General features: G+C 34.7%; 1 pseudogene; it reads left to right on the forward strand.

Annotated features, from left to right (window-relative positions):
• Positions 1-15,119: 15,119 nt before the first annotated feature.
• On the forward strand, positions 15,120-16,091 carry LOC120138064 (annotated as a pseudogene).
• The last annotated feature ends 7,353 nt before the right edge of the window (positions 16,092-23,444 follow it).

Below are 23,444 nucleotides of genomic sequence, written 5' to 3' on the forward strand. Positions count from 1 at the left end.
TTTGATATGTTGCCCCTGCGTTCTTCAATCCAAATGACATTACTTTATAACAAAACGTTCCCCACATGGTAACGAATGTCGTTTTTTCCATATCTTCAGGGTTCATCTTAATTTGATTATAGCCAGAGAAACCATCTATAAAAGAGAACAAAGAATTTCCAGCAGTATTATCCACTAGAGTGTCTATATGTGGCAAAGGAAAATTATCCTTTGGACTAGCTCGGTTAAGATCTCTGTAGTCAACACACATTCGAACTTTCCCATCCTTATTCGGTACCGGGATGATATTCGCCACCCATTCAGGATATTTAGCCACTTTAAGAAACCCGACGTCAAATTGTTTCTTCACTTCCTCTTTAATATTGAGCAGCATCTCAGGTCTCATTCTTCTCAGTTTTTGTTGTACCGGTTTATATTCAGGCTTTATTGGTAGTTTATAGACAACCAACTCTGTATCTAAACCTGGCATATCTTCGTATGACCAAACAAACACATCATTATATTCTCGAAGAAATTCTATCAAATCATGTCGACCTCCAACTGACAGAGTGGTACCGATCTTTACTTCTCTCTTATTCTCATCTGTCTCCAAATTTAAAATCTCAATAGACTCTTTATGAGGCAGAATCTGCGTATCTTTATTCTCCACCATTTTTAGTAATTCAAAAGGTAGTTCAGATCCCTCATCATCATCACAATCCTCGATTTCCCCTTGACATATAGACTTCTCGAAATCAATATCCGGGTCAGAGTCATTAGCATTCATATTATTGATATCTGAGTTCCTGAAATAAAAACAAGAGAGAAGATATATATACATATATACATATAGGAGGATATTTTCCCATATAAATAAATAGAAATGAATATATACCTACATATATACAACAAAGAATGAATGAATGAAAAAAATGCATGAGAGAATATTTTCCATTTGGAACTAACAGAATGCATCTTTTATTGAAAGCAAGAAAAAACAAACAACTTAACCCTTTACATAAAAATCACCTATTCCCCCAGGGTATGAACAACAGGGAGAAAGTTCCAGTGCATTACTCTGTAAAAGATTTGTAAACTACATGCAGTTCTTCTGCGGTCCAATTGTTCAACACAAAGCCTGGCGGTGCAGGATAAATGCCCATAGCTCTCATTTCCTCAAACTCACCATCATTTATAACATTAATGCCCAAATCTTCTAAGGCCTTCTCAACCATCACTTCATTATTCCTTGAATTCCCTTGAAACTTATGCCCCCATATATGAAAATGCTGCTCAACGGCAGGAAGGTCATGGGTTCCCAGCTAAAGTCTTCACCAACCAATCTGACCTTTCTCATTTCCTGACCCTTCTTAATTCCCTTTAGCTTATCCCTTGAAGTTGGCTGATACCCCAAAACAAATCGATCCCTTTTAGTAATAGGGCATATTGTATTCACCGGTTCTTACAACTGTCGACCTAACCCCTTTTCAACTTTCGCTCCTCTTCCAAAAGTCAATTTAAGCCCCATCTTAGTACAGTTTGACAATCGAGGCTTTGGTATCTTCCTGTCTTCAGCCAAAAACGTGGCTTTGACAAACTCTAACGATCTGAAAAACACTCGAATGCTTGCTTATCAACTTCAATATACGGAGCAGTAGTAGAAACAGAAGCAATAATGTCTTCTTCAGCGTGAATACATACCAACCTTCCATCAATCACAAATTTCAGTCTCTGGTGCAATGTGGACGGAACTGCACCGGCCTGATGAATCCAAGGCCTTTCCAACAAATAATTGTAAGTAGGCATAATGTCCATTACGAGAAATTCCACTTCATAAGTTGCTGGACCAATAGTCAGAGGAACATCAATCTTGCCCAACACTTCTATTTTAGTCTAATCGGAAGCTCGAACCACACTTTGGCAGGTTCTCATAAGTGTACTATCTAATGGAAGCTTCTTCAGAGTCACTAAGGGCATCACATTCAAAGCCGAACCATTATCAACCAAAACCCGGGACAACACATGCCCTTTACACTTAACTGTGATATGTAAAGACGTCTGACTACCAATCATTCCAGAAGGGATCTTATCCTCAGAAAAAGATAAAAAATTATCAGCTTGTATATTGGAAACTAACCGGTCTAACTTTTCAATGGGCAACTCTTTCGGAACAAAAGTCTGGTTCAAAACATTTAACAGAGCATTCTTATGGGCCTCTAAACTCAAAAGTAATGATAAAACAGAAATACGGGCATGCAACGTGTGTAACTGTTCCACAACATTGCACTCACTGTTCTTCAAAAACTTCAAAAATTCTACCGCTTCACTCTCGGTTACTGGTTCATTGATAACAAGTTCATCTTCTTTTATTTGCACATCAACCTTTTTCCCCTTATCAACAGTAACCTTCTTCTCAGACTCTTTAGGTGGATTAATAGAATAACACCGACCACTTCTGGTAAAGTGTCCCACCTCATCTACTTCCTCATTCTCTTTTGTTACATTTCCCATCTGGCAATCATATTTCCAAGGCACTTGTTTATTATCCCGATATGAGAATGGAGATGGAGGTGTAATAACCACTTTCGGAGCTACCTTTTCAGGCAATCGATTATTGGGAGTAATGATTAGGGGACAACTAGCATTGTATACCCCTTTAGACGATCATTATGAAGCGTAAACTTTCGCTTCCCCTTCTTCAACAATCTCTTTAAAGAACTCAATTTCTTTACTGTCCATCATGTCTTGTATCAAAGATAGGAAGTCAGGATATTGCTGAATATTGTGTCCTTCACTGTTATGATACCGGCATACATCTCCACTGTTAAATTGTTCACCCATCAAACTGAGCTTCAACAATCCTACCTTAACCATCTGACACCACACCCAACTCATGGGTGATACCACCTCACTAACCTTCCTTATAATTCTCTTTCTTTTTTCTTCAGTAATTGCATTAACTCCTGCCCCTGCATGGCTTGGCAACGAATTCTGAGCTATATTCGGTTGTTCACTGTCACCAAAGTTGAAGCTATTCCTCGTTCTCAAAGCTTGGACAACCTTCTTAAACGCGGTACAATTCTCAATGGAATGCCCGGGATTCCCCGTACGATACTCACATTGAGCATTAGCATCATACCATTTGGGAAAAATAGGTTACATTGGTGTCACGTGATACGGTGAAACCACATGCCGATCATACAAAATCTTAAACAATTCCTTATAAGTCATCGGGATGGGGTCAAATTGAGGCCTCTCTCTCCTCTGGTCCCTTGCCCCTTGTCTATTGTCATTTTGTGTTGATGACCCTGCTCCTTAAGGATGGGAAACAATGATGTTATTAGAAATCATATTACCTCACGTTATTGACTTCGTTTTCCTTTTTCCTCGTTGGTGGCCTCTTACTAGACTCTCCTCCCTCGAGCTTTCCACTCTTAACCGCCATTTCAATCATTTCTCCTGTCGTAACTACATCAGCAAAACTTCGATAAGGATTGTCGATAAGATGCGAGAAAAAAGGAGCCCTTAAGGTATTGTCAAAAAAGCATATTTGTTTCATTCTCTTCCAATGGCGGGTGGACTTGCACCGCTACATCTCTCCATCTTTGAGCATATTATCTAAAACTCTCGTTAGACTTCTTTTTTCATTCCTTGCAACATCATCTTGTTAGGCCTAACATCTTTTACATGTTTGTATTGCTCAAGAAAGGACTTAGCCAAGTCTTTCCATGATTTAATATTAGCTCTACTCAGCTGGTTATACCACCGGATTGCCGAACCAGTTAAGCTTTCCTGAAAGCAGTGTATCAACAATTGATCATCCCCTATGTATCCGATCATCTTCCTACAAAACATCGTGATATGTGCAGAGGGACACCTGGTACCATCAAAACTTCTCAAAGTTAGGAACCTTGAACTTTGGAGGCAAAACCAAATCAGGAACTAGACTTAATTCCTTTGCGTCGAATCCATAGACACTAATATCTTCCTTCATGGCTTTGACTTCTCTTTCTAACTATTTCCATTTCTCTTCTAGTGGATTATTTTGGTCCTTATTGGCTTCTTCATCAAGGTCCGAAACTTGATGATATTAATGTTCTTCCTGATACAAACTAGATCCAGGTTGTACGTTAACAGAAGCACCGACTGGATTAATGTGCACCTTCCCGACATGAATAGGAGTCACTTGAACGTTCTGCAATTGTTCTAGGGTGAACCCTGGAGGATAAAGTGGGTCATCAGTTACAGCTCTTGGCATAGGGCTTTTCCCATGTTCTGGATTTCTTCCTTCCAACAGACTCGTAAACTTGGCAAACATCTCCTTCTGGGCATTCATCATATATTCTTACATTTTCTTCATATTCTCTTGTAACTCCAGCTGAGTTTTCTCAAGTTGAGCAATTTTATCATCCATGACCTTCTTCCGGGTATTATAGGGATGCTTAGAAGTTTCCAGTAATACTTTGTCACACAGTCCTTTTGTTAACGTTGATGTTTATTAATGAATATGAAATATATGATTATGAATGAATAAAATACGATGCAAAAATTTAAATGCATTAAAAATATATATGCAAAATGCAGGGTGCTGATCCTGGAACGACTCCTTAGAAAAACTCTTTATATTAGAATGACGTTCAATTACAAAGTTTGAACATATCACAAATAAATCTGAACCATCTCTCTTATTTGTTGTACATGCACTAGCAACTCCACAATCTTCTAGTTTTCTTCAGCCTCGGGATCCAGTTCTTCAGTCACATCAGCAGCTTCCTCAGAAATATTGAGTTATTCTCCGCGTGTGTCCTAGGTAACAACCAATAAGGTCCTCTCTTTGCTTAACTCTCACCTGAGCTCGCTCCCATCGAAAATGCCACTGTATATCCCCCTCATAAGGAAATATCGATAGCTCACTTGCTCGCCTCTGAATATCTTGAACCATGGCTTCAAGCTCACTCACTTGTTTTTTCAGACTCTCAACTTCCCCACGGCTTGAGCTACCTTCCCTGTTTCGGTATTATCATAATGCAGTCTCTAAACTTGAAATCTTCTCCTTCAACTTCTCATTATAGGCTTGACTCTCTTGTAACCGCTGCTCTAAAGAATCCTTTTCCTTCGATAAAATTTTAACTTGGTGTCTGCTTTGCTTGAGCTCTTTTTGACTCTCTCTGGCTACTCTTTTGAGGTTCACCACCTCTTGCCTCAATTCGACAGACTTACTCGAGCTAGTACTTGTCTGAGCTTTTACCATTCGCTGATAAGTTGACCGAAGATCGTCAAAGTCTAGCCGAAGTTGCTTCTCCACTTTTTCAATTTGATATGCTCTACTCTTCTGAAAGTCAATCTCCAATCCCTTTTGATACACTTCATCTTCCAGCTTCTGCAAAGTCATTCTCCATTGTCTCCGTTCTGCTTCGAAATCATGCTTAGCTAACTCTAATGGAGATGGCACCACTCTCAACTGTTCTTCCACCGGCTGAATATTTTCAGGATTCACCATCAGGATGTTGTCATTTACTCGACCGCTTCTCCACTGCTCGTATTCTTGAGATAACTCGAGATCATAAGTGAATAGATTCACACGATGAGTTTACTTCCAGGCCTCAGCAACCCCTTTAACTTTACCCTTATACTGATCTCCTTTGAATGCAAAATCCGACCCTACTAAGTCTCATGTGGCTGGAATGAACTACCTTGACCCATATTGTCTGGAAACTAGTAGCAGTGCATACCCAACAGAACCCCATATACCTGGCAAAGGAACCCAATCTCGCTCTCCACATCGGTAAAGTATATCCGAAGAGACATTCCACGAAGCTCGCCACAAAATATCACCGTCCCTGATATCCTTGAAGATGACCATCCATTTTTCTTCGGTGAAGCCCCCAGGCCATTCTTTAGAAAGAAAATTTTTCAAAGGCGAAAACTCATCTAGAAACACTCGTCCTGGTGCCCTTTCAACATGTTTGAAATGACTTAGAATCCATACTAGTAACAAAGATTCACACCCTATAAAGCGTCCTTCTTCCTCGCGCCTACAAGAACTCAAAGACCGGAACGTCTCAGCTAGAATGGCTGGAACAGGATCCACACGCTTGTCTAATCTTTCAAACATGTCAACGACTGATACATCTACATAGCCTAGCACATTTGGAAAAATAACGAGCCCATAAATCCCTAAAGCAAACAAGTCAAGCTTCTTTCTCTTATCAGGGTGATGATCAATTACTTCTTTCAGAGCAGCCCAAGAGATGCACTCACTGTCTCCCTTCTTCTTAATGTTTCTAACTACCTAATCTTCACTCATTCCAGTCATCAATAGTAATTTCTTCTTAAATGAAGGAGTGACTGACAGCTTGGTATATATATCCATTTGGGACCTCGGAAAACGGACCAAACCTTGATACTCCTCTATTGTTGGTGTCAGATCCACTCTACCAAATGTGAAACAGCTATAAGTCGGATTCCAGAACTGCTCCAATGCTCTAAACAGACTTCAGTCAATAGGAACATCCAGAAGATAAGGAATATCGCCATACAACTAATAAAACATCTCCTTATCGGCTGCTTCCCATCTTCCTCATACCTCTCTTAGCTCACTCAGATCATTCTGACGTACATTGATGTAAGTGTAACCAAATAACTCCGACACGTATCCAGGCATCACACTATCCCCGTTGGTCAGTTGGGACTGTTCCGACCACCTCAGAACATCTGCATTGTTCTCAACCTCTTTCAGAACCATTCATTCCATATTACTGGCCTTCTATATGGACATCGATCCCAAATCAACACCATGTAATGGATAGTGCAATGTAAACATAAAAGAAACAAGGCAAAGACAACAAAAGATCGGTTAGTAAACATAAAGCAATTAAGTCGGGATAATAATTTGTTAAAGAATCCTACCCACATGATGGCTACCCAATCATGCTTTATCAGATCTTACCCAACATGATATTTACCCCCATGCTTTGTTATTCACAAAAAGAAATCCTAACCGCATGATATCTAATTCGCATGCTTGTTCAAAAAATAAACCTAACCGTATGATATCTAGTTCGCATGCATTTATTCAAAAAACGAAAATAAATGACTCAAAAAAAAGCTTTTCCTTATGTACCCTCCTCACAGGATTCTTAAGGCTCGGGGTTGGCTCCACCTAAGTTCAGGCTCTATGTTCACTATATACTGGGTTCGGTTCTAAAGTAATAGGTTCTCGAATTGTCCTTATTGGTGCCCCCTTGGGCTGTCGAACCCTCAATCTTGGCCCATCATAGGCTTTAGGGGATCGAGTTCAATTTCGAGGGAACGCACCTCCTTATGTCCATGCGGAGGTGATTACCATCACGAGGACCATAAGGCATGAGCTCCAAGAGCGATCCACTATCCCATGCTGAGGTGAAAACTACACGAGGGCATAGTCTCTCACTCCTACTTAATTAGGACGGAGTGGAGTTTTACCTCATGTCATGAAAATGCAGTTGTACAGTGTGTGAGAAAAAGCGAAAACACACACAATAAAAACACTCAAAATTTCCTAAATTCACACAATTAATCTGAAACCATTAACAAACTAATCAGTACAACTATTTATTAGTTAATCGAATTAAAAAAATCAAAATACAAACAAAACATATTAAAAATCAAACAAGGGATCAAAAACCAAATTAAAACGAATATATAACTTTCAATTGCAAAGACAATTAATTAATCGACTATCGTTCTGACTCTCTAAAAAAAAGGTCCCCAGCAGAGTCACCAAGCTGTCAAAACGAATTTTTCTTAAAAAAAAGTGAAAAACTGAGATTTTAAAAACCACATCAATTTTTAATTTATCTCTTTCAATTGATTTTTAATTTAAAAACAAATGCAATTTAAAAATCTCTCGTTTCGAAAAAATTGGGATTTCGTTTACAATAGAAAAATATGGTTCGAAGAGTCGCCACCAATCTTTGATTAGGGTGTGATTGGGCACCCAAAAACATTTTTGTTATTTTAAATAAAAATTAATTTTAATTAAAACAACAAGTTAAAGTCTGCGTTACAAAAATCGGGTTCGGGAGTCGATTACGAGTGAGGAAGGATTAACACCCCCACAATGCCCTAAATCGGTACCTAGTCGATTAATTAATGTCTTTACAATGAACTTTACAAATTCGAACTTAATTTGATTTTTGATCCCATAAAACAAAGATGTGAATTTAATAATATTCAAAAGCACTCAAATAAATTAAATTAAAATTACCGAGTCGTTTTAGAAAGATAAAGAATGTTCGATTATTTACAAATATCGAGACCAGATCTTAAAAGCTATAACAACATTTTCTCGATAAATTTAAATACCCGAACATTTCTTTTTCTTTCATTCCCAAATTTTAAAGTGATGGATCAATTTTTAGGTGTCACTAATGGGATACACTTTTATTTTAAAATCATTAAAAGCGGATCTCAAATGCGTTATGACAACCCACTTAAAACAATTTTAAATTAAAAGTGTATTACCCTTAATCCAATTATATAATATGTCGAGTTATGCAAATGAGGATATCATACAAATTGTGCAAAAAGTATGTCATGCCAAAAATTAATCAAACAAAATTTAAAATATATACAACGTGACATACAAAAAATTACATACATGCATTTAAAATTTAAAACTATAAACCACGCATATTAACATATAATGTACACATGTGACCTAAATATAAAAATAAAAACATGACATGCTAAACTACAAATTTTTAGAAAAACATGTATATACATATTTAAAAATAATATGACTAAATTTAAATAAATGTAAAATCAAATCTATAAAATCAAAAATAATTCAATGACCTAAAGATAAAAATGCGCATACACTAAGATCATATATGAAATTTCTCCTATTTAGTTTAAACTAAAATGAAATGTAAAATAACATAATAGTGCCTGCACATTCGGAAAAAAATAGAAAATTGAAACAAACAGGGGACTGCTCTGTAGAATGCGTCTAAATTGAAAGGGTCTAAACAGAATTTACCCCTAAAGTCATGGTGGCTAAAAACTAATTAAACCAAATGTCTAAATATAAATCCGAACGTTCACTCTTAACCATTTTAAACTAATTACCCCTGCCTCACGTTCACTCTTCTTCTCCAACCCCCTCTCATTTTCACACACACTGCAGACCAGAAAAGGAGACCAGCTGTCGTTCCTCTCTCGCATGATCACCGACCACTTTACACTCCATTCTCCCTTCTCTCACAACGCCGTTCTCACAAATCTGCAACTAAATACCACTGGCCACCGTTCCTATGGTGAATCTTAACCATTCGGCCGGTACTAAAACGAGCAGTGAACACAACCCAAAAATCTAAAGAATAAAAAATGACTCTATCCCCTTCGATTAAGAGTCATGAATGCTCGACAACACCCCAATCGACCCCTAACTTCGAAAGCCAACAACTTAGACTCTAAACCCCACGCATTGTAAGGTAAACTATCAAGACCATCTTCTTTCTATTTTATAATGAATTTATTTCCAACTAACACACCCTTTTATTTTGACAATGTAGACTTGAACGACCAGGAGGCACAACGAGACAACTAAGGTAAGCGTTTAAACTAACTCCTTTATGATTTTGAATTGGTTTCAGTTCAAAGCATATAAACATACAAGAAAATAATGAAAGCAATTGAGAACTGAAATTGAAAATAAATACCCTTTTGATATTATGTGTTGCTTTGATTCAATGAAAAATGGAGTTCCACCGTTTCCCTTGATTTTTGAATAAGAGGAAAAAATCCCCTCCTTGTACAATGCTTTTTCTTCTCTGTAAAAAGAACCAACAGGCCCCCCCTTCTCTTTTTGTTTACCGTGGTTTTCTAAAAACCATTTTTTTTCCAAAAAACTCCCCCTTTCCTTAGTGGTTAATTGAAAATTAAAACCCCCATTTACAATTTATAGTGATTAATTCCTGATAACTATTTTTTGGTTTTCCAGGGCTTCACGTGGGCTGCTCTGCCGGGTCATTGGTTTGGGCCTCCAACTGCTTTGCTTCGGGTCTAATCCGACCTAGCCCCGGACAAATCGAGTATCTACAATTTGAGTATTGGATTTGAATTGAATAAAATGGTGAAGAACCATCTTGAGTTAATTAAAAAGTTGGTATGAATTCTAAAGAATTTATAAATGGTAACTAAATTGTAAGGTTTGTGAAATTCAGTGATTTGATGAACTTGAATATATAGGAATTTTGGAAATGTTGAAGTTTTATGGAATAGTGAAGTGATTTTATATTGAGTAAGTATCGAATTATATTTTATGGATTTAATTATTGGATTTTGATTATGTTAGTATAACTCTAACATATACTTTGAATATTGTGTTTTATGCATGATTTTATTTAGACTACGATAAGTCTTATGATCGAATCGAGTCGGAAGTGAAAGTTCAAGTACGTGATTAAAAAGAAAATCTTCGTTAAAGGTTCAATAGTGAGACTAAGGTGAGTGCATTTTATTTATTTAAATATACTGATTGAGGAAGACTTGCGATAAGTCAACATCGGATGGTTTTTAAATAAAGGTTTGAAGCAAATTATGGAATATTTCCATAATGTTTACTGAAATGATTTATAATTTATTTTTTGGGTATGAATTACCCAATATGTTTTTATATGATACTTTATGAAAGGATATTTGAATAGTTTCTCTAAAAATGATTTTAGAACATGAACTGCATAATGCATTGATTTTGATAAATGATGTTTGAAAATGTTGGATTTATAAATGACATGAATTTATCGTAAAGCCTATTGTATGTTGCAATAAGAGTCGTAGGTATAATTGGCATGTCGTGATTATATAAAATCATAAGAAATTGGTTTTTACATGTTTTCCTATGAGGGAAATGGCTTATTTAAGTCAGTTTGAAAATTCAAGTGTTTTATTTGAATAAATTATATTGTTTTGAATATTGTGTTATTTTTTAACAATGGCAACTGAATCTTATTAATAATGGAAGTAATCAAAATTGCAATGTATCATAATAAAGAGATAAATTTGGAGACAATGGTCACCAAAATACTCAAACAAAAGTAAATAATAAACCTAAAAATATGAAGAAAATTAAAACATTCCATTGAGAATGACGACCAATATCAAAACCCAATAACCTTCATACGAACTCCTTGTCTCTGTCGGATGAGACACTTGACGAAGTGATAAAGGAGTGGAGAGTGAACCAAATAATCTGTCAGGCTGCTTCGCTACACAATTCTGATTACATCGGCAAACAACTTTTTACCAAAAGAGAGGATCTGACTATATGTGACCACCGACTAATCAATCAGAAAATAAATATCATGATGGTTTTTGTGAGAGAACCAAAGCGACCACAAAGGTATGCGAAAAAACATACCAAAAAATATGATGATCGTGCCACAAGAGCAGAGAAAAATCATGTCACAAGGATAGAGATGCTTATTCAAAATTAAAAAGACTAAAAAAGACCTAATATAAAAAATAAGAGAACTAATATTTTCTGACGGTCGGCAACCAACATTAAGATTGGTGTTTCCGCTGGCTAAACAAAGATCAAAGAGAAAGAAAGAAGAAGACGGCGTAAGATAGTGTGTGACTCTTTTCACGCGTAGATAAAGAAAATGATAAGTAAGTGGAGTAGTGGAGTAAGGAGTACTGCGAGCATCACCAAGCAAAATCAAATCTATTGCCAGTATCAATATGAACATCTTTTGATATCTCTTTTGACTTATTAGTAGCATGTATGTTATAAGTTTTGTTAAACTGTCTGGTTATTATTGTTATAAAATTGGTATGTATAATAATAATAATACGGGCCTAATATAAATAGTTATAGATAAAACTAATATAATGCATGAATAATAGTTTATTAATTATATTTTATATGTTATCAAATATGGATTTTAAATTAAGTAATTTATTTTATGATATGAAACAACATTAAACTGTTATGTTGCTTCCTGAAACTGAAATCAATTTGGATTTTAAATATTATATTTTGACGTTAAATTATTTTATGGAAATGATTAAACTGGAAATCTTTTTAAAAGTTTAAATTTATACTAATTTTAAACTGTAAAATGATTGTAAATGTAGTGTGACATCTTTTATATATATATATATATATATATACATCCCTACTCTTATTTTAATAAAATTATATTTTAATTAATCTGTTTCATCTTTAAAAAATATATTATCATTTGTAATCACTTTAGATTATATATAAAAATAAACTAATCTCTCTCTCTCTCATTCTTAATTAAGCTCAAACAAGATATGCTTTGCTGCGAGACTTCCCGTCCTCAATTTAAAAAAGAAGCTCAATTCATTAATTAAGAAATTTGACTCCACCTTAAATCCGCGTCCTTCCAAAACTCTAAGCCAACTTAGATATCAAATGTTTAAATCTCTCGTAATATTCAATTTTTAAAAAATAAGTATTAAAATATATTTAAATTTGAAAATGAGAATAATTTTAAAATTCAAATTTATTCATTATTCTCATTAAATCCAACAGTAACTAACCAAGTGTGAAACGGAATTAAATAGCTTTATTCTTTTTATACTCAAAACCATTAAATATTAGGATTTAATACATTGAATTGTATCTAAATATTTCAAATTTAGCACGAATCAAGTCACCTTGGTGATAAAGAAATTATTGTTATTTCTTGTGGTTCCTTATTTCTTGTGATTATGGGTTCGAGTATAAAAAATGTCAGAGGTATGAGCATTCAATGTTAAATGGTTGAAATTTTTCTTTGAATATATATTACTTTATACTTACACATACTAATAAAAAAATCAAATTTAACATATACAAGAGGCTAAAAAGGGTTAGAAAATCTTTAAGCCCAAAGTTTTAAAAAATCAATTGGTGTTTTAATTTTGAATAAACCACAATAGATATCACTAAACTTTAAAGTGATGTATCGTTTATATTATTGAACTTTTAATTTCTTTAATTATAACACCAGACTTTGATTTTAACTTATTTTAATTATGACACCGCACTATTAAATTTTAACGATGTGATGACATGAACAAAACGACATCATTTTGATACGATTATTGATGCCTAAAATGAAATCGATTTTTAGGAGTGTATCAATTTTACCACTAAATTTTTAAATAGTTTACCTTTTAGCACTGCATTTTTTTGACCGATGTCGGTATCTAATCATTGCTCCTCATCAATAGTATTTCATGACAAGATTACTATCAAAACGTCCGCATTTCACTAATCTTTCTTCTCCTATGATTAATTTTCTACAAAATCGATGAATATCCATTCAATATTTCAACGTGCTAATACTCCAATCTCTTTTGACGATCGCATGATGAGGCTATTTTTAAGGCATGTTGTTTGTCTTCTTGAAATAATGATTGTCATCTTTCGAAATTTCTAACAAACACCTTAAATATCTCAAATATAATAAAGTCAAAAAATCTTTAAAATGGTAGATATTTTTGTTTAATTTCATCAAGTTTGAGTATTTTTTTTTGTGTGAAAAACCAACATTAGGAGAAGAAAAATGATTAAAATATGAACATTTTGATATCGATCTTACCGCGAAAGATAACTGGTGATTGGCTAGCGGCAATACCGAAAAAGTGAAATGTTTAAAAATTTAATGACAAAATCAATATACCCCTAAACTTTAATGCCTAAACGGTGTCATTTTGGGCGTAATAGCTGTACCAAAATGATATTGTCTTGTCCATGTTACCACACCATTTGAATGTTAACGATCTAATGGTATAAGTTAAAACCAAATGTTAATTCTATAATTGAAACAAAATAAAAATTCAGTGATATAAATAATAGACAAACTAAAATTTAGTGGTATTGGGTGTAATGTACCCCTTAATTTGTTACTGATAACTTTCTAAACCTCTAGTCGGGGTCCCGGGGACTCAAGCCAATTTAAAAGAAGAGAAAAACAGTAGTTGGGGACTCACGCCAAATGTCATGCTGTCTACCGTGGAAGATATTTTGGGAATATACAATTATATTTTATATAAACTATATGTTTAGTCATTTACTTTAATGTCTTTTTATGTTTGGTTATCTAATTAAAATTTTTAGTTTAAACATTAAACTTTTAAATTTTACTTGTTCGAGTCACTTAACCGTTAATTATTAAAAATCTTTAATATTTTTGGTAAATTTATGTAAAAAGTTATGAAATTTTCTCTTAAACCCAAATTTTCATGTTCCTTTTGATTAATTTATATTGGACTATTTTTATTCAAATCTGAATAGTTGAGAGGTAGAGAAGGAGGAGAAAAGCAATATCTTTATTTCACATTGATTAGATGGTGGAGATTTTATATAAAACCAAGATATCTCAATTCAATGGTGATCAGATGGGATGTCAAGAAGGAGGAGGAAAATATATATATATATATATATATATATGGAATAAAAATCTTTTAATATGAGTTGCATCACAAATGAGGATCGGTGTATTCGAACGATATTGGTGGAGAGGAAAAAGTTAATATGCTAGATTAATTTCAAAAATAAAAACCCCTGAAACACAAAATTTTAGTGTTAGTGTTATTATTAATAAAAAAAATAGTGATAGTGCTATTAATATTCGACTGACCTAAACGAGTACAATTCAAATATTTAATAATTAAATTAAAAAAATCTAATTAAATAATCAAAATATAAATGCATAATGTATATATAGTTTATTCTTATTATTTTTTTCTTTTATCAATCTAAAGAGATAAACTAATCTAAGGGACAGAAGGTAGGATATTAAACATCTTTTAATATTTAAATGCAAATAGTAAATTGAAATACTCATAACAACTTTAAAATTTAATCAAATATCAATTAGTTAGATGAGACAAGATCTTGTTTTTTTTAAATGAAATTAGAGAGATTTACTATTAAAAGAATTAAAATATATTAATGTTATTGTTATCAAATATATTTTTAATATTTAAATTCAAATTAAAAAGAATCAAAAGTTAAGGATTAGCCATCATTATCTCTAACCCATCCAATAAATAAAGATTGAATTGGTACACACATGTATATTAATTTTAATCCCCTCCTCTTCCCTTCATAATTTTTCTTCTTTCGCATCCTATTATTCATACACACAAAACGACCGCCTCTAACTGAATTTGATTTTTCTTCAAAAAGTAATATTTTTTTCAACGTTTCTTCAAAAACTACCATGGCATCCCACATAATTTCCGAGTCCGATCAAGAACTCCTCCTCCGCAAGCTCGACATCTTCAAGATCCGCGGCAAGATAACGAGGCCATAAGATTCTCCGTATCATCGGAAAATTCTTCCCCGGTAATTAATCCCCCCACTTCTTCCCCCCAGATTAAAGATTTAGGTATCTGATATTATTGGTTGTTTGGGTTGATCAGCTCGGTTTTTGAGCGTTGACGTCTTGAAGAATATTTGGAGGAGCATATATTTCCGAGGCTAGGAAAGAAGTCGTTCTCGGTGTTGTACGTCCACACCAGCGTTCAAAGAGCGAGAACTTCCCCGAATCTCAGCCCTCCGATCAATCTACGAGGCGATCCCCGTCGACGTGAAGGATAATCTCCAAGCCGTTTACTTCGTGCACCCCGGCCTCCAGGCTCGGCTCTTCCTTGCCACCTTCGGCCGCTTTCTCTTCACCGGAGGGTAAACCTAAACCAAACCGTTCGATTCATATTTTCTCCTAGTACATAATTGATTTGAATTATCTGTGGTAGGCTGTACGGGAAGCTGAGGTACGTGAGCAGGTGGATTACCTATGGGAGCACGTGAAGAGGAAGGAGATAGAGATCCCAGAATTCGTGTACGATCATGATGAAGATTTGGAGTACCGTCCGATGATGGACTATGGATTGGAGAGTGATCACCCTAGGATTGATTCTTCTCCTTCTCCTTCCGTCTCCATTTACTCTATGAGGTGCATCTCATAGACATACATTTATCTTATTACTTCCTCGACTGGTGTAAAAATTTCGTTCTTCATTTTCCCTTTGAGATTGATCTGTAAATAGGTAGTATCGTGTACCCTTTAAGCAGCGGGTTTTAGTTGTCAACACAAACAAAAGAAGAGATGGAGGGACAGATTGTGGAGGGTTAAGACTCTGTTTTCATCATCTTTCATTTTCTTGTTAACGTAATAATAAATCTCTTTCCATGCATTTTACTTAATTTCAGCACTGCTAAATCCAGAAGAACTTGTCAACATATATGTATTAATCCAAAGATTCATGTTTGGGTTGGTTCAAGTATCTTTTCATCGTATAGTCTGTCAAAATTCTTTACAATTAGATTTGTATTTCGGAATAACTCGTCATAAATTATATATATTTAAAAAAAACGTATAATATTATGACTTAATTTTTTAATAACGAAATGTCATACGATAATCCTATTAAAAATTAGATATTGTATTTTTTTTTACTTTCTTTTTGTACAAAGACATCGAACATGCAAAGGACAACAATTTCCACAAACTTACCAAAGACCCTAAATGGATTCATTGGAGGAACCCCTACTGGATGCTGGAAGTTAAACACTGATGGGCTCAAAGCTCAAGGACTGTAGTGGCATCAGCGGGAGAATTGATTAGAGATGAAAATGGTGTCTGGGTTCACGGTTTCATGTTGAATATTGCCGGAATTTGGGGTATTCGGCAAGGGCTTATCATCGCTATAAGCCTTGGACTGGGCAACCTCATTCTCAAATCGGACGCGAAATGGGCAGTGGATGCCGAGAACAAGGAGAGAAATGAAGACCTGTAACGAGAAATCATTCTCAAAGACTGCGAAAAACTAATAAAATAGGGATGGGTTAAAGAAAGCCACCACATTTGGGGAGAAGGAAACAGAGCCGCGGATTGTTTGGCTAGAATGGTCCTGGGAAAGACAGAGGGACTTCACGAAATTTGAGTATTTAAATTTTTTTAATATTTAATATATTAATTATTTATAATTTTATTATTGCAAAAGTATAATTATTTAAAATAATATCTAACTTTAAGTTATTAAAAATAGATCTTATACATGAAAAAATAATATCATTGTCCACTTGACATCATAATATTATTTTTTCATATTATATTATTGTTTATATAAATAAATATGATACTCATTAAAATTATTTAAAAACATAAGTTTAATATACTAATTATATATTAAATGTATTTTTTCTCAAAAGTTTGATAGTATAACGATTAAAATATTTTTATGAATTTTCATTCAAATATTTATAATATAATATTAAATTTTAACTTTAAAAAACATATATCATAAGAATAATTTGGTAAAATATGCATTTAAGTAATTTTATATTTCTCCAATCAAACATTGTAATTTTACATTCGTGCAAAATAATCCAAACAAGGTAATACAAAATTCTTATAGTAATGTTACATTCCAAATGTATTATTCCTAAAAGTAATCTTACATTTCGTGAACTAAATGTTCAGTATAATAACAATTCTTTATCGAATGAAGTGGGTTATAAACGTAAATGTAATACCTAAACAACTTATATTAATAGCGTAAACTACACCAATGGTCACTAATGTTTGGGTTAGTAATTAGTTTCACTATTGATGTTTCAAAAGTTACAAAAACGATCACTAACCTTATCGTTTGTTATAAAATGGTCACTCGATGTTAACGACCGTTGACAATCGTTACGGAATATTGATGTGTGACTTTACACCGTTAACTCAACACGTTTGACTGGCCCTCTGACTTGACTTCCTCTTCTTCTTCTTACACATTTATGACCCTTCTTCAAGCCCTTCTCTCTTTATTTTCAAGCATACGGTAAACCCCAAAAGTCTCCTCCATTTTTACTCCATTTTCACGCTCTTTAAAACCATGTTTTACATTCAAATGTGATTCATCCACTTTCACTAAAAGAACAAGAAAAATTTTACCTTCTTAACTTGTAATTCATCAACTTTCCCCAGAAGAACAACAAACCCCAAATGTGATTCATCCACTTTCCCTAGAAGAACAACAAAGTTCCAAATTTTAAACAAAGCAAGAGGCCACTTATTTCAATGGACCAAAAACCGAACTAAACATGGAAACTTAACTCTAATCGAACCCTTTTTTACAGACAAAAAGATTAAAGGTCGAGAAATGAAAGGAAACATACCATAAGCTTGGAAAATATCTTTGAGTTTCGAAATTGAAACGGAGGGGTCCAAATTGAAAACCACGATAGTTCCTTGATTAATCCAGTCGGGGACAGTGTTACTTACCGACATAACGAAGTGCAGCCAAACGTGTATCCCCGTTAGAGGTGGGTACACGGGCTACCCGCCCATTTAGTCTGCGGGCTTTGACGGTGCGGGCTTAAATGGAGCGGTTTAAAAAGCTCGTAATCATAAATAATTTTGAATTTTAAGGTCCGTCTGTTTAATCCGCGGGTTAAACGGGCTTACCCACGGCTCGTTAAATAAAAATAATTTTAAATGCTTTAAATGCAATAAAAAATAATGTTCTAACTTGCTAGACCTTTAAAAATGATCTAGTAACTTGAAAAGAAATGTAACACCGTCAAAATAATAAATAATATTTAAATTTTATTTTAAATAGCCGGAAATGATTATAAAATAATATTTTTTATTTTTTTAATCATTAATATATATAACGATATAATTACTTAAACTCAAATAAAAAAACAATATTCACTTATATCACCAAATTGAAAAACAAATAAAACAATAACCACATTATATTTTTATAAAACACGATTATTCAAGGCTATAATATGAAGATACAGAAGTGTCTGCAAGCATAAATTCAAACAGAAAAATTCAACAAAGTTAAACATTATACAAATCTAAAAATATTCTTTTGTAAAAAGCCTTTAAAAGTTGAAAAGTATGTTTTCAATTTTTTCTTTTACTTTTCTTTCTTATTTTTAATCCAAATATTACGTGTCATGTGATATATTATTATAATATCACGTGACTTTTTATAATTAAAGAACGGAATTGATAACATACTTCATGAAAAAAATAAAGGTCAAAATTAAATTAAAAAAATCTTTAAATACCAAAGTGATAATGATGTAAATTTTATAAGACTAAAATACTATATAAATCTTTTAACTTTTATTTTTTTAAAATGAAGAATAATTTGATATATTGTAAATGAAAAAAACTATCAAGCAACGGTAGAATTATGACAAATGCTCTAATAAATTTAAGAACTACAATGGTTATAAGTATGATCATATTTATAGGTAATTTATTTTCTTTTTCTATAAAATTCTTTAAATTTATTTTCTCTAAAATTTTATAAATTTTAAATTAGGCGGACTATTACGGACTTCGCGGCTACCCGCCGGTTTAACGGTCCGGGCTAAAAAGCCCACAATTTAAACGAGTTTCAGTTTTTTATGTCCAAAACCCGCACGGGCCGCAGGTTAAACGGGTAGCCTGCGAACCTTAACCTATATACCCATCTCTAATCCCCGTTACGAGTCCACGAGTGTTGGGGTCGCACCCGGTAGCAGATGCAACGTACTGGTCCTGGACCCTGGTTTTCTGTTGCATGTGCTGCTCTCTTATCTCCTTCAACGCTCTCTCAGCATGTCTCAAGTCGTAGAAATGGAAGGTCACGGTCCCTTCTCGGACCATTTCCATTTGAACCCCACGCACTTCCCTGAAAACTTCCAATTCTTCCCGCACCTCTGTTTAGCTCACATCGCATGGAACCAACGTCAACACCAACTTGATGTTTCGCTCTCCTTGCAAACAGAGAGAGAGAGTTCCAAAACGAGTTGCAGATTCTTGGTGGGCTAAGATCACCTTTTTTAGTTACCCTTTTCGGATATTGTGTTGAAAAAAACAAGCGTTTGTTTGTTTATGAGTGGCTAAACTCTCGAGATAACGTTTTCGAATAAATTATTTCACGAGATAATGCTCTCCCAAGATTAATTGCTCAAATAGGGTGAAATCTACAGTGTTGGCCGTAGGTCGCCATGCCTTCCGGGCGACCTACTACGTGGCTAGCCATGCACGTCCCCAAGCATAGGTCGTCATACCCTCCTGGTGACCCACAAGGTCGCCATGCATTCCCTCCTACTCCTCACGTGATTCCTCTTGTCCTCGGATGCCCTCGCATAGCTCGCTCGGATAGCCTCGGTCAGATGGCCTCGGATGCCCAGTGTGTTGGAACGTGCATAGCACATGCAATCTCTCTCATAGCTCGCCGGGAAGACATGGCGACCTAGTAGGTCACCCGGATGGCATGGCGACCTACGACCAACACTGTAGATTTCACCTTATTTGAGCAATTAATCTTGGGAGAGCATTATCTGGTGAAATAATTTGTTTGAGAACGTTATCTCGAGAGTTTAGCCGTTTACGAGTATATACCTAATAAAAGCTTGCAAGAATCATTTTTTGGAGATGGTAATTTGAGCATGAACTAGCAAAGAAGGTTTGATGTCATCCTCGATGTTTCTAAGGCTCTCGAGTTTCTTTACTTCGGTTGTGATCCTCCGGTGATTCATGGAGATATCAAGCCCAACAATGAGTTGCTTGATTCTGATTATAGAGTGAAGATTTCAGATTTTGGGTTGTCGATAATTAAGGTAGAAGGTGAGTTTTGGAGTGGATTTGTTCAGTCAAGATTTGGGGACGAGTCAATAACTATGAAAGAGCCAAGAGTTGTCTGGACTTTGGGAGAAACTACTGGTGAACATACACCAGCTACTGGACTCCTATGAAGGAGAGTAACAACACCGATGTAGACTTTGCCCATGCTTTACAAGCTTCTTCTTCTTCAAAAATAGTAAAATGTGTTACAATGTTAGGGCCTTGAGTTTAAGTTCTTTGAATTTTAATGCAACTTAGCCAGTGATAGTGATTGTAAGGGTGGGATTAGTGGAAAAAGGGAATGAGGTTACATGTGTGGATACGGGTGGGGATGATTGGAATACTAATTTGTGCCTTATGATGATGAGTTGGGTAGTATTGTTCACAGTAAGGAGTTGAATCCTAGTGCAAATTTGGGTGCTGATGAGGCGGCTGGGACGCTGACATTTATGAAACAATGGGGAAAGATTGGTGATTGATTGTGCAGTAAAGATTATGTAATGAGTGGATTGGGAGCCAAATATGTCTATCAAATCCTGATTGGAATGATGAGAAAAAGCCAAGTCCTGAGAAAATTTACCTACAAATAGTCTATATTTTAATTTATTAAAATTAGGATCAAATTAAAAGAATATATAAATATCATGGACTATTTATGTAATTATACTATCCAGGTAAGTCTGTTAACGGCTTTTAACAGTCCAAGTGTGTTTTCCGTCACGTCTGTTAACGAAGAGTGATCAATTTGTAACAAACGATAACGTTAGTGACCGATTTGTGACTTTTGAAACATCAGTGTTGAAAACGAAAACTTATCCAAACATCAGTGACCATTGGAGTAGTTTACCCATATTAATAACCTAAAAATATAATAATAGATTTGTTGAAAAAATTTGGCCAAATTGGGCTTATATTGCATCCGGGAAAATCATTTGGCCCAATAGGGCACCCAAACATTTAATTTGGAAACTACGACAAATTGAACAGTCTCCATAGAACTCGTCACGAAATGGGCCTTGTCAGGTGGGCCCCACAACTGGAATAAAAATATAATTCTTGAGGGACTCGTCACTCCGGTGTGACATATCCCAATAAAAAACAATTTTTTATATAAAAATTTTTAAAAGAAAATTAAAAATATATATATTTTAATGGCCATGGAACTCGTCACGTCAAAGTGACGAGTTCCAACGGGTATAATTTTGAATGTTTTGACCGTTGTTCAACGGTTGATTTTTTTTTTTTTAAATTCAATGGCTATTTTCAGTTTGAAAAAACTAGCCGTTGGGTAGAGTATTATAAATAGATGTTTGGGTTGGATTGATTTTTCACTTGTAATCAAACATTCTACTAAGAGCAAAAACTTTTGTGTTGAAGAATTTGTGTTGAAATGGCCTCAAGAGAAGAAATGTTACGTCTTTATGAAGTTTACATTTTGTCGATCAAGTTGACAATGGTAAGATAATTTTTTTTATTTCATTTTAGTTTTGAAAAAATTATAATATTAATAATATTTGTTTATGTAATTGTATTAAATATTTAATTTCAAATTGTAGCGAGAAGAGCGAACCATTCGTCATAAATGAATGACGAATGAAGAGCCATATTAGCGGATGATGATATATCTTTCACAATCCAGATTATATGGAGCGACGTTTCTTCGCGGATTTAAGGTGATGCTGGCATTGATATTAGCGTTGGAGGCCCGAAACGCACACGTTTCATTTATCTTATGGTGAAGTGACGATAACTTTGGAAGATGTCGTGTATCAACTTGGCGTTCCGATTAATGATATGTAATTGGTGCTTCGCAACACTTATATGGTAAATGTTCTTATTTCAAATTTATTGGGAAATGAAGCTCCAACCGATGCCATTGATGAGTTGCGGGTACAGTTGATGTGGTTGGAAAACGAATTTAGAGTAGATGAAAAATCAACGGAATAAGAGATATATGTAGCTCGAGCATATCTTTGGATGTTGATTGGAGGGATCTTGCTATGTGGATAAATCGGGCAATTTGGTGCACACCCAATATCTTTCGATAATGGAGGATTTCACTGTATGTCGCCAATATAGTCGGGGTTCTACAATTTTGGCATTTTTGTATCGTAAACTATGTAAGGCGATAGTAGTCGTTAGAGGAAAAAAACGGATGTAGCGGGTTGTTTAGTTTTACTCCAATCATGGGTGTGGTATCGTCTCCCGTTTATGACGCCTATTATATCTGCTCCTATGGAGTTTCCTCTCGCCGCAAGGCAAATTTATATATTTAAAGTTTTAATATTTTATAATATTTATTTAAATATTTTAAAAATGACAATAAATAACGTAATTTTTTTAGGTCTACCAATTGTGCTTAACAACCCAGGCGACCGATATGAGATCATGCAAACCCCTTCTTGAGTGACAACATGTGAACACAAGTTGGATATAAAGAAATTCCAAGTTTCCTCCTATTCATTTTTAACAATGGCGAAGGCAATGGGGAAAATATTTCTGTCTCCATTTTGTGCAACGGCTATTATCAAGACGTATCTGTAAAGCTTATACAGAAAAGTGTCATCGACTTGAATCATTTGTTTGCAAAATCTAAACCCTTTGATAGCTGACTTAAACGCCCAGAACAAGCCACCAAATATTCTCTTCCCGGGGATAACGTCTCCCTCAAGCGTGACTGCAGGATAATATAGTACCTAACAATGGTCAAGGGATGAAAAATTCCATTGCTTGCAGCAGATGTGGTAGCTCATTATATGACTGATCCCAATCACCATGCAACAAGGTCATTGTTTTCCATTTGGCCATCCATGCCTTGTAATAAGTCGGAAT

The sequence above is a fragment of the Hibiscus syriacus genome, unplaced genomic scaffold, assembly GCF_006381635.1.
Source record: "Hibiscus syriacus cultivar Baekdansim isolate YM2019G1 unplaced genomic scaffold, ASM638163v2 tig00110678_pilon, whole genome shotgun sequence".
NCBI lineage: Eukaryota > Viridiplantae > Streptophyta > Magnoliopsida > Malvales > Malvaceae > Hibiscus > Hibiscus syriacus.